Source organism: Diabrotica virgifera, chromosome 9, assembly GCF_917563875.1.
Source record: "Diabrotica virgifera virgifera chromosome 9, PGI_DIABVI_V3a".
Taxonomy (NCBI): domain Eukaryota; kingdom Metazoa; phylum Arthropoda; class Insecta; order Coleoptera; family Chrysomelidae; genus Diabrotica; species Diabrotica virgifera.
In genome coordinates, this window is record NC_065451.1 from 103,416,806 (window position 1) to 103,425,874 (window position 9,069).

Genomic DNA, 9,069 nt, shown 5'->3' on the forward strand with positions numbered 1-9,069 from the left:
CCACAGTGAATGAAATTGATCCTAACTTTTAAATAGTCTTTTAGTGCCTATAAAACGTAACTAATCTAATTGTAATAAAATCTCGAATTTAATACTTCCTAAGCTAAGCTAAATATTACCTAAACCTCTATTAAATGGTATATAAAAAAAGAATTTAACGTTACTTTACTATTTCATCTTATTATTTCAGTCTTATTTTGCTTTATGTATATACACCTTACTAACTTTAAAATATTGTACCTATAATAAAAATGTAATCTCTCTAAAAGCTTCACTTTTTGTGTCCCTTTGGTTACTATCTACTAACACTATTGTAAGATATTGTCTATCCTTAATTCAAACACTTCCATTTTCCGCGAAAATTTAACCTGAATTCATTTTATACATTTAAAAATAAGTTATTTATAATTTACGTTACTTTAGAGAAAAAAAATTTACAACTTTAATTCTTAGACATAATTCAATGATTAGCTATTTATTTGCTTAGTATTTTCTTAATTTTGCTTCTTTTCTTGCAATTTTTATGTGTCTTCTTTCATTTTTCCCACATGTTTTACTAAAAATTCTCTTTTTTTCTATTCTTCTTCTTGTCTGGTACTACAACTATATATTTCATTTTTCTTCATATAATAGCACTTCTACAGTGTACATAATTCATCTTCATATAAATATTTCATATAACAATCATATATCATTTATCTCATATATCATTTCATATAACATCATAATCATCACTTCATATACTAGCTCCGATACCTTCGTTTTACCTTAATAAAAGAGGTTTCACTCGGATGTCTTAGTTCTCCGCCAATATTAACCCGAATTTTCGCCCTGATCTGTACGCACCATTGAGGTGGTATAGTTAACTCAAAACACGAAATAGGTATTTTATGCGGTATTTTATAGGTATTTTTATTCTTCTACATATTTCATGACTTCAATCTCTTGCTTTGAGGCCGTTGTTTATTCACGAATAATCATGAATAAAATAGATACCCTTCAAAACACAGAGTGGGTCTCTAATAAGCTTTCAAGCTTCTATAATTCACTTAGTACCTTCCTAATTTGACAAGAGCAGTGGGTTTGTTATTGTCTCTAGTTGCCTCATAATATTTAGCTTATAATATTGTTAGTTCTTCTTCTAATCTATATAGTTCTTCTTCAAATTCCTTATCTCGACTCATCAGGTCGGTTCGTTAAAAGTATATTTCTTGCTTACAGCAATGTTTATCTTAAGCTCTTATATCAACGTATGTCATCACTAATCATTATTCATTAAAAAAATAATTTATATATCATTTATTGCACAAAAATTATTAATTCAGGTTCATATCATAAAAAATTTAACACAAAATTGATGCAAATGTAATAAATTTACTCAATAAATATCAATAATAAAACAACTGGCTAATAAAAATTCAATAATAGTATACATATTGGATAAAAATTCAGTAAAATTCAAAAATAGCATATGCAAAAGTGAGATAAAAATATTCAAAATCAGTTCATATCTCAAAATTCGATAGAAATTTTTGAAAAAAAAAATTCGATATTCCATAAAATATTCAAAAATAACCGTACTAAAAATAGAAATCGGATAGAGATTTTTCAAATAAATTCAATAAAGATTCAAAATTCAATAAAAATTCAAGAATAGCATATATAATAAACTTTGATAAAAATATTCAATTCAAAAATCACTTCATGTTTCAAAATTCATAGATATTCTTAAAAAAAAATCGATACTTCATAAATTATTCAAAAATCAGAAAAGATAAATATTCAATGTTCAATAATAATATGTATATATAAAAAACAAGGGAAGCATTTTCAATAAAGATAGACTAAATTTCTTACTTACATTTTAACACTTGTGTCTTTGTTCACTGGGTTCGGTTCTTGGGTCCTGGTCTGCTCCATTTTCCGCCGTCGGTGTTTCCAATCTTTAGTTCCCATCTTCAGAAGATTCTCCAACTAATTTACAGGAACGCCATGTCGCAAATATGTGTGTTATTGCTGCCTTCTAGGTCCCAATTAATTAAAACTCTCTTCTTGGTTCAAATACGTTATATTTACATTTAACTCCATCAACGATTAACCATAATAAATTGTTTACATATCACAGTAACGACCTACCTTTACATTACTACTACAAATAATAATGATGATATCATATCATCGGGCATTCACTTTATATATATATATATATATATATATATATATATATATATTGATAAGGGGTACCTTGTCGCCTCAGAAACGGTGAATCGGTAGACGTTGTCGCCTCATATATGACGGGCTGAAAATTTCAGGACAGCTTCCCAACCACCTTATGAGTCGATGTGCAAAAAATAGTTTTGAGGTGACAACGTACCCCTTTTCACTATTTTTTGGTTCGTTAGTTCGGCAGTATATCACTGGCGCTAGTATCGGCATTGCAGCAGTGACTGGCTGTATGTTATCGCCTCAGCATATAAATTCTACTTTGTGGTTAACAACCGGTACCTTGTCGCCTCAGATTTTGGCAACGTCGCTTTCAGTTTGCATTGGGTATTAGGTCGTGAAATATAAAAATATGCGCCGTCGGTACCGTAACAAGGCAGCTAAAAAGTTTTTGATATAAGTTGCAGCTTACGATTTAAAATTGTTGCCTTATACAGGGTGTCCAGAAACTCTACTGACAAACGAAAAAAGGAGATTCCTCAGATAATTTTAAGATAATCTAACCCAATTCACTTAGTCTGAAAATGCTTCCTAAGGGAGCTAGAGCTCTTTGAAGATGGCGTCTTGTAATTAGTTTTTCTTAAATACCGCCAGAACGCTTCTATTTAGAAAAACGAAAATTATTATGCATATTTATCATCCAGATATAAATCGATTCCATTCATTGTGAATTCCCAGTACCGGTCATAGCCGCCCGTTTTGGGTACGGCATCGGTTATTTGTTATTTTATCCCATACCTTTTTTATATTTAATTTTTAAGCATTTTTGACTATGGATTATTAAATTGGGAATTATTCTAGTACTAAAAGGTACTCTTGCTTTAAGTCCATAGAATATACCATTTTCTAGAAAAATCGATTTGAAAATTATTCGTTTCTTGAATTAAAAAAGAATTAAAAAAAAACTATTTAGAAAACAAAAACTGGTACGTTTGTTTATATTCCAGAGTTGAATCGGTTTCATTAATTGCAAATTTTTAGTACCGGTCATATGCGTCCGTTTTGGGTAGGTCAACGGTTATTTTATCGCATAACTTTTTGTCTTTAATTTTTAAGCATTTTTGACACTAGATTATTAAATTATGAGGTATTCTGGTACTAAAAGTTACTCTTGCTTCAAGTTGGTAAAATACACCGTTTTTTTAAATTCTTTTCAAATTCAAAAAACGAAAAGTTTTCAAATAAATTTTTCTAGAAATCGATGTGTACTACCGACTTAAAGCAAGAGTACCTTTTAATTCTAGAATACCTCACAATTTAAAAATCCAGAGTCAAAAATACTTAAACGCTAAAGACAGAAAAGTTATGCTATAAAATAACCGTTGCCCTACCCAAAATGGACGCCTATGACCGAAAATTCACAATGGATGGAATCGATTTATCCCTGGAAGATGAATAGGCTTACCAAATTTCGTTTTTCTGAATAGAAGCGTTCTGGAGGTATTTAAGAAAAACTAATTACTAGATGCCATCTTCCAAGAGCTCTAGCTCCCTTAGGAAGCATTTTCGGACTAGGTGAATTGGGTTAAATTGTCTTAGGAAAATATCTGAGAAATCGCCTGTCTTCGTTTGTAGGTAGAGTTTCTGGACACCCTGTATAAACAAATTCTATAAGAGAGAGAGCATGCCGGAATAAAAATATGTTAGCTGGTCGCATAGGAATTAATAAAAATTACAAACAGAATATTAGTAATCATAGAGCGTATGTCATACTTAAGTAGTTATTATAATATGGAACTGAACAAGTCTATGCCCCAAAGGATCATGAAGATGAAAGGATAGGAAAATTCTAACCAATCATTAATTTAATCCTAAAAATAAAAAATTCATTATATTATGTGACTTTATTACAAAAGTAAGAACATAAATGATTTTTTCTGTAACCGCAGTAGGAAAAAAAATAACAGTTATGACAGAGGATAAACACTGATATACTATCGAAATTACAGAAAGTTGAAAAACACAAAAATGAACCTGAATGGCTTAACTCAAATAAAAAAAAAACTAAAACCAAAATAAATATCTTTATGTGAGTGACATGAAAAGTGCATGTGAGTGAACAGTTTCAAAAATCTCAAAAATGAAACAACAAAACACTATCCAACATCAGAAGTTTACTACTTCTGCTCTGAAAGAAAAACCCGTATTCTGACATTAAAATGTTTGAATAGAAATGACAACAGTAATATTTCAAGCAAAAAAATATAGGACGATAAAATGAGAAACTAACAAAAATAAATTGACAAGACATCCAAAAAACGTTGTCCCCAAATTAAATGTTAAGGAACAAGAGTCTTCGACAAAACGAAAGATGAATAGCATTTACATTTACGTTAATTTTGGTAATTCTTACTTAAAAAACCATAAGAGAGGGTATAAACTATGCATGTAGTGGAAGAATGCGAACCCTCTCTATATTTCTTATTAAGTATAGAACGATGGTAAATAATAATACGATTGCTTTAAAGCATATTTTAAGACCCAAAAATTTTGACGATCTCAAGTGTTCCAAGAGTTTTATATGTCAAAAATGAATATCCATTTTCAATTTCGTTGCAACGCGAAACTACAGGCGCATCATATTCTAGTCCAATCAGAGAGCGCTGCAAGCGCCTCTACAGGTTTCGAAACTTATTAGTCTCTCATCAGGAGGCGCATATGCTGCTCTCTCTGACCCAACTAGGACAAACCCCGGCGTGTAGTCACGAATTGCAACGAACGAAATGGCAGGGATGCCCTAGCGGCAACTGCTAGCAAAAGACTAAGTTTTCAACCTAATAGCACATAAAACAACACCAAAAATGTTGCTCCACATCCTACCAGATTGAAAACAATGGGCACCTTCTCTGGTTACACCTTTGAGGCTTCTAAAATTTACAAGCCATAACGGATGCTGAGACTAAGGAAGATGAGGGAATTTTACAATTTATAATTCAGTCTCATCTGCTCAGCGCGGTAAAGTTCCAACAAGAATGGTTTCCTTCGTACTCCAATCAGAGTAAACATGTAAATCAAAAATGAATAACCATTTTCAATTTCGTTGCAACACGAAACTACTTAGTCTTTAGTTTTATATGTATATAATAGTTTTAAAAAGACCTTCGGTTCTCCTACTCGTATTATCGCGTTGCACTTGGGTACGTATATAAAACTATGTTGCTATGAACACCTCCATTTAATACTAAAAGGATCAGCTGATTTTACGTTTTCAACAGAAAGACAAATACAGGAATTGGCCAAGGGCTATAAATACATAATTTGAAAACGTTGCTGACAAATCGTTGGAGTTTGGAAATTGCTTCTCTCGCTAACAAAGATATTCAAGAACAAAAATTGCCAAAGCTAGTACCACTTGTAAGTGATATTAAAATATTCTGAGAAGAAAGTATTAAAATTGGTGTGAAGTGTCAGAAGACGTTTGAGAGCAATATTGATAATTTTGAAACATAAAAATTTAGTTAACTATTCTCTAGCATTAGCCATTATTTTTAACAGAAGACGAATAGGTAATGTTCAGTATTTAAAAATTCAGCACTAGTAACGAAAGGTAAACGGACTTCAGTGATTTTGAAAATGTTTTAACTGAAGGAGAAAAGGCACTTACGAGAGGATAAAAAATTCCAGTGTGTTCTGGTAAAGGTTCTTGAGCTGTTGTTATTTTACTTCCAAAAATGTTGCAAGGTTTCATAGAAACTTTAATAAAACAGACATAAATACATGTCTGACGTCGTCCGACGTTAATAACTATATGTTTGCAGTTCCAGGCAGTAAGCTAAAATGGGACAAAGGGGATATTTCGATCCGTAAATCGACAAGCAAAATGAATTTAACAAACCCTGAAGCTATATCAAGCAACAAATTACGCAAAAATATTGCAACAGTAGCACAAATTTTAAGTATGTCCAAAAATTAAACTAAAGAATTTGTCAAGTTTATGGGGCATGACGAAAAAATGCATGATGAATGATATGAATTACATGCTGACATTTATCAAACCGTAAAATTTTCAAAATTTTTAATAATAATGGAAAGGGATTCTCTTCCTTTAGAATATAAAGGAAAATCGCTTGAAGAACTAGATTTTCACCACGATTTAGAAATGCGGAAGAAAATAAAAAAGCAATCTTCAAAATACGAATATTAATTTTCCAAGTATTGCAGGTATGCAAGAAGTTAAAAAAAGTAAAGCGTTGGTTGCAAAAGATAACGTTCTGGCTCAAACAAGTAAAGAATTTAAAACGGACAGTGACGATAAGTACTATCCAAATAAAAAAACTACTCAAAGCATCAAAAAACCAAGCAAGGGAAGATTCCGAATGCGATTCATATGTGCCTCCACAAAGAAGAAATATTAAAAAACAAACCTTTTAAGAGAACACTTTTCAAATTATATTCAATATGGCGTATATCCATCTAGATAAAAAGGTGAATTCCAATATTATAAAATCAAAAATTCAACATCTTATAAAAATAAAATATTTATGGCATATGTAAGTTTTTTATATGATGCTTAAGTGAAAATATAGAAATATTTTATTTTATAAAGAGATAATAAACATCTAACCAACGCCTCAATTAAAGGTTTTGACATTTAAACAAAACATAATGAAATCATTTTTGTAGAAGAAAAAAATTAAATAGGTACCTAAAAACCTACCTTTGAGTTTTTCTCAAGATTTTTTGAGATTAGGATAAAAAGACCACTACACAAATTGTAGATTTTTTTATCGCCCACAGCTTTTGCGTTGAATTTTTTAAACGATGCAATGTTTAGCCAGAAATTTCAGAAAACCATTTTCGCCCTTAAAACCACCCCACCTTCACCACCTTATGGATTATTTTCGTACACTTTGCTGTAAGAATACGTTTTGATGGAACATTTTTACAGCTATGTATACTAGTTCACTGGTTTTTAATTAAAATTTTTAAATAAACCGTTGACACTTTTTTCTGTGAGATAGGTAATAATATGTTTACTGCAAATAATAAATTATATCGTAAAGAGCCTTTATAATTTTACTGTATAAGAGCAATAATTCACACAAAATAATTTGGCTTAGCTTAATTTATTGCAAAATACTAGCTTTGGAATATCTACTAATAAAAATTTTTTAAACATATAATCCAAACAAGCCATGTTCATATCTTAAGCTTATTTAACCTTCCGATGACCAACCTTTTTCTGTTACACGGATGACCCAGGGGGGGGGGGGGGGGGGAAATGACCCCAGGTCAAAAATGACAATTACCACAAAAATAAAGTTTTTTTTTCTTGAGTTTTTTTTGGCATGGACTTTATGTCATTCAGCCAGTCACAACATGAGTATTAGTGTCATGTGTAGTGTTTATGTTGAGTAAGTGTCTTGTTACTTTGCAAAGTCGACGTCATTAGCGTAAAATTACTTGTAATTACACATAATAGACGCCATTTTACTAAACATCAACTTCAGAATATATTTTTTATTCGTAAAATATAGGGAATTTTTTTTATTGCAAAATATGAGGATATCTAGAATGATATTAAAGTCAAATAAAAAAATAATGAGTTCAAAATTGAAAATACTTTTGAATTTATTAAAGAAAAACATACGCTGGGGTCACAATTTCCCCCGCTTGGTCATTCGAAGGTTAAAATATCAAAAATAACCATCCTTTATTTTTAATGTAAACAACAATGGAACATGTGAACAAATTCCCACTATTTCTTTAAATATATGTATCCGTAATAAATACCTATACTACCTCTCGCTGTGCACCAAAGTTCGACCCACTCAATCCTTTATTCATTTTCGAATATTTGGCAACGCCGTCTGAGGCAACAACGTACCGGCTTTCATTCTTAGTCATATATAGTTGTGAGGCGACAGCGCATTGGATTTAATCGTAAATTTATATATAAAAAAAACATTTAAAATCGTTTCCCCTGTTTAGAGATTCTTAATTAGAAAGTTCCCCTCATTGTATATATGCATATATTTTTTGAAAAAAAGAACTACAAAAGGGTGAGGCGAGGTCGTCATAGTTTGCACCGCGAGGCGACAACGTACCTTTTATCGATATATATATATATATATATATATATATATATATATATATATATATATATATATATATATTGATGCACGTTAAGTTGTGACTTCCGGTATACAGAAGAGGCTGTCCGACTTCCACCTTTTCTACTAGGAATTATTTTTTAAAAATTGTGTATTTGGTAAAAGGGGGGCTTATAAAATGGGTCTACCTATTGAGAGGAAAGGATTTACCAAAATAAATTTTGTATATATATACGTATATACCGAAGCGTACAGCATACGTTATGGCTTCCATATATAGGGTAGTTCAAGGCGCGTTGTCCCTTCCAGCGGTGTTGTCATATTTTGGAAGTCACAACGACTCGTCTGCTAGATTTACCTCCTATTTTGAGCGTAATGTGTGATCTTTTGAAACTTTTACTGTGAATACAGTTGTCTGTGTTTTAAAGTTGTCTATTTAAATTAAAATATTGATATTCTTTTGATTATACAGGTTTACAAAAAAATACATTTCGGACTATTTGACGAAACCATATGACTAGGGGGGTTTTTGGGGTCGCTGGTTACGAATCCGGGGTTCGCTAACCTCTATCACGTCAGGTAAAGGTTATTTCAAGGACAAATCAAGATAAATCGACAGTCGCTCTGAAAAAGTATATTAGGAGGGTTTTGGGGTCGCTTATAACGAATCCCGGATCCGCTGACCTCTATCACGTGTAGCTGAAGGTCATTTCGAGGTCAAATCAAGATAAATCAACACAGTCGCTGTGAAAAAGTATATTAGGGTGTTTTTGGGGTCCCTGATCACAAAACT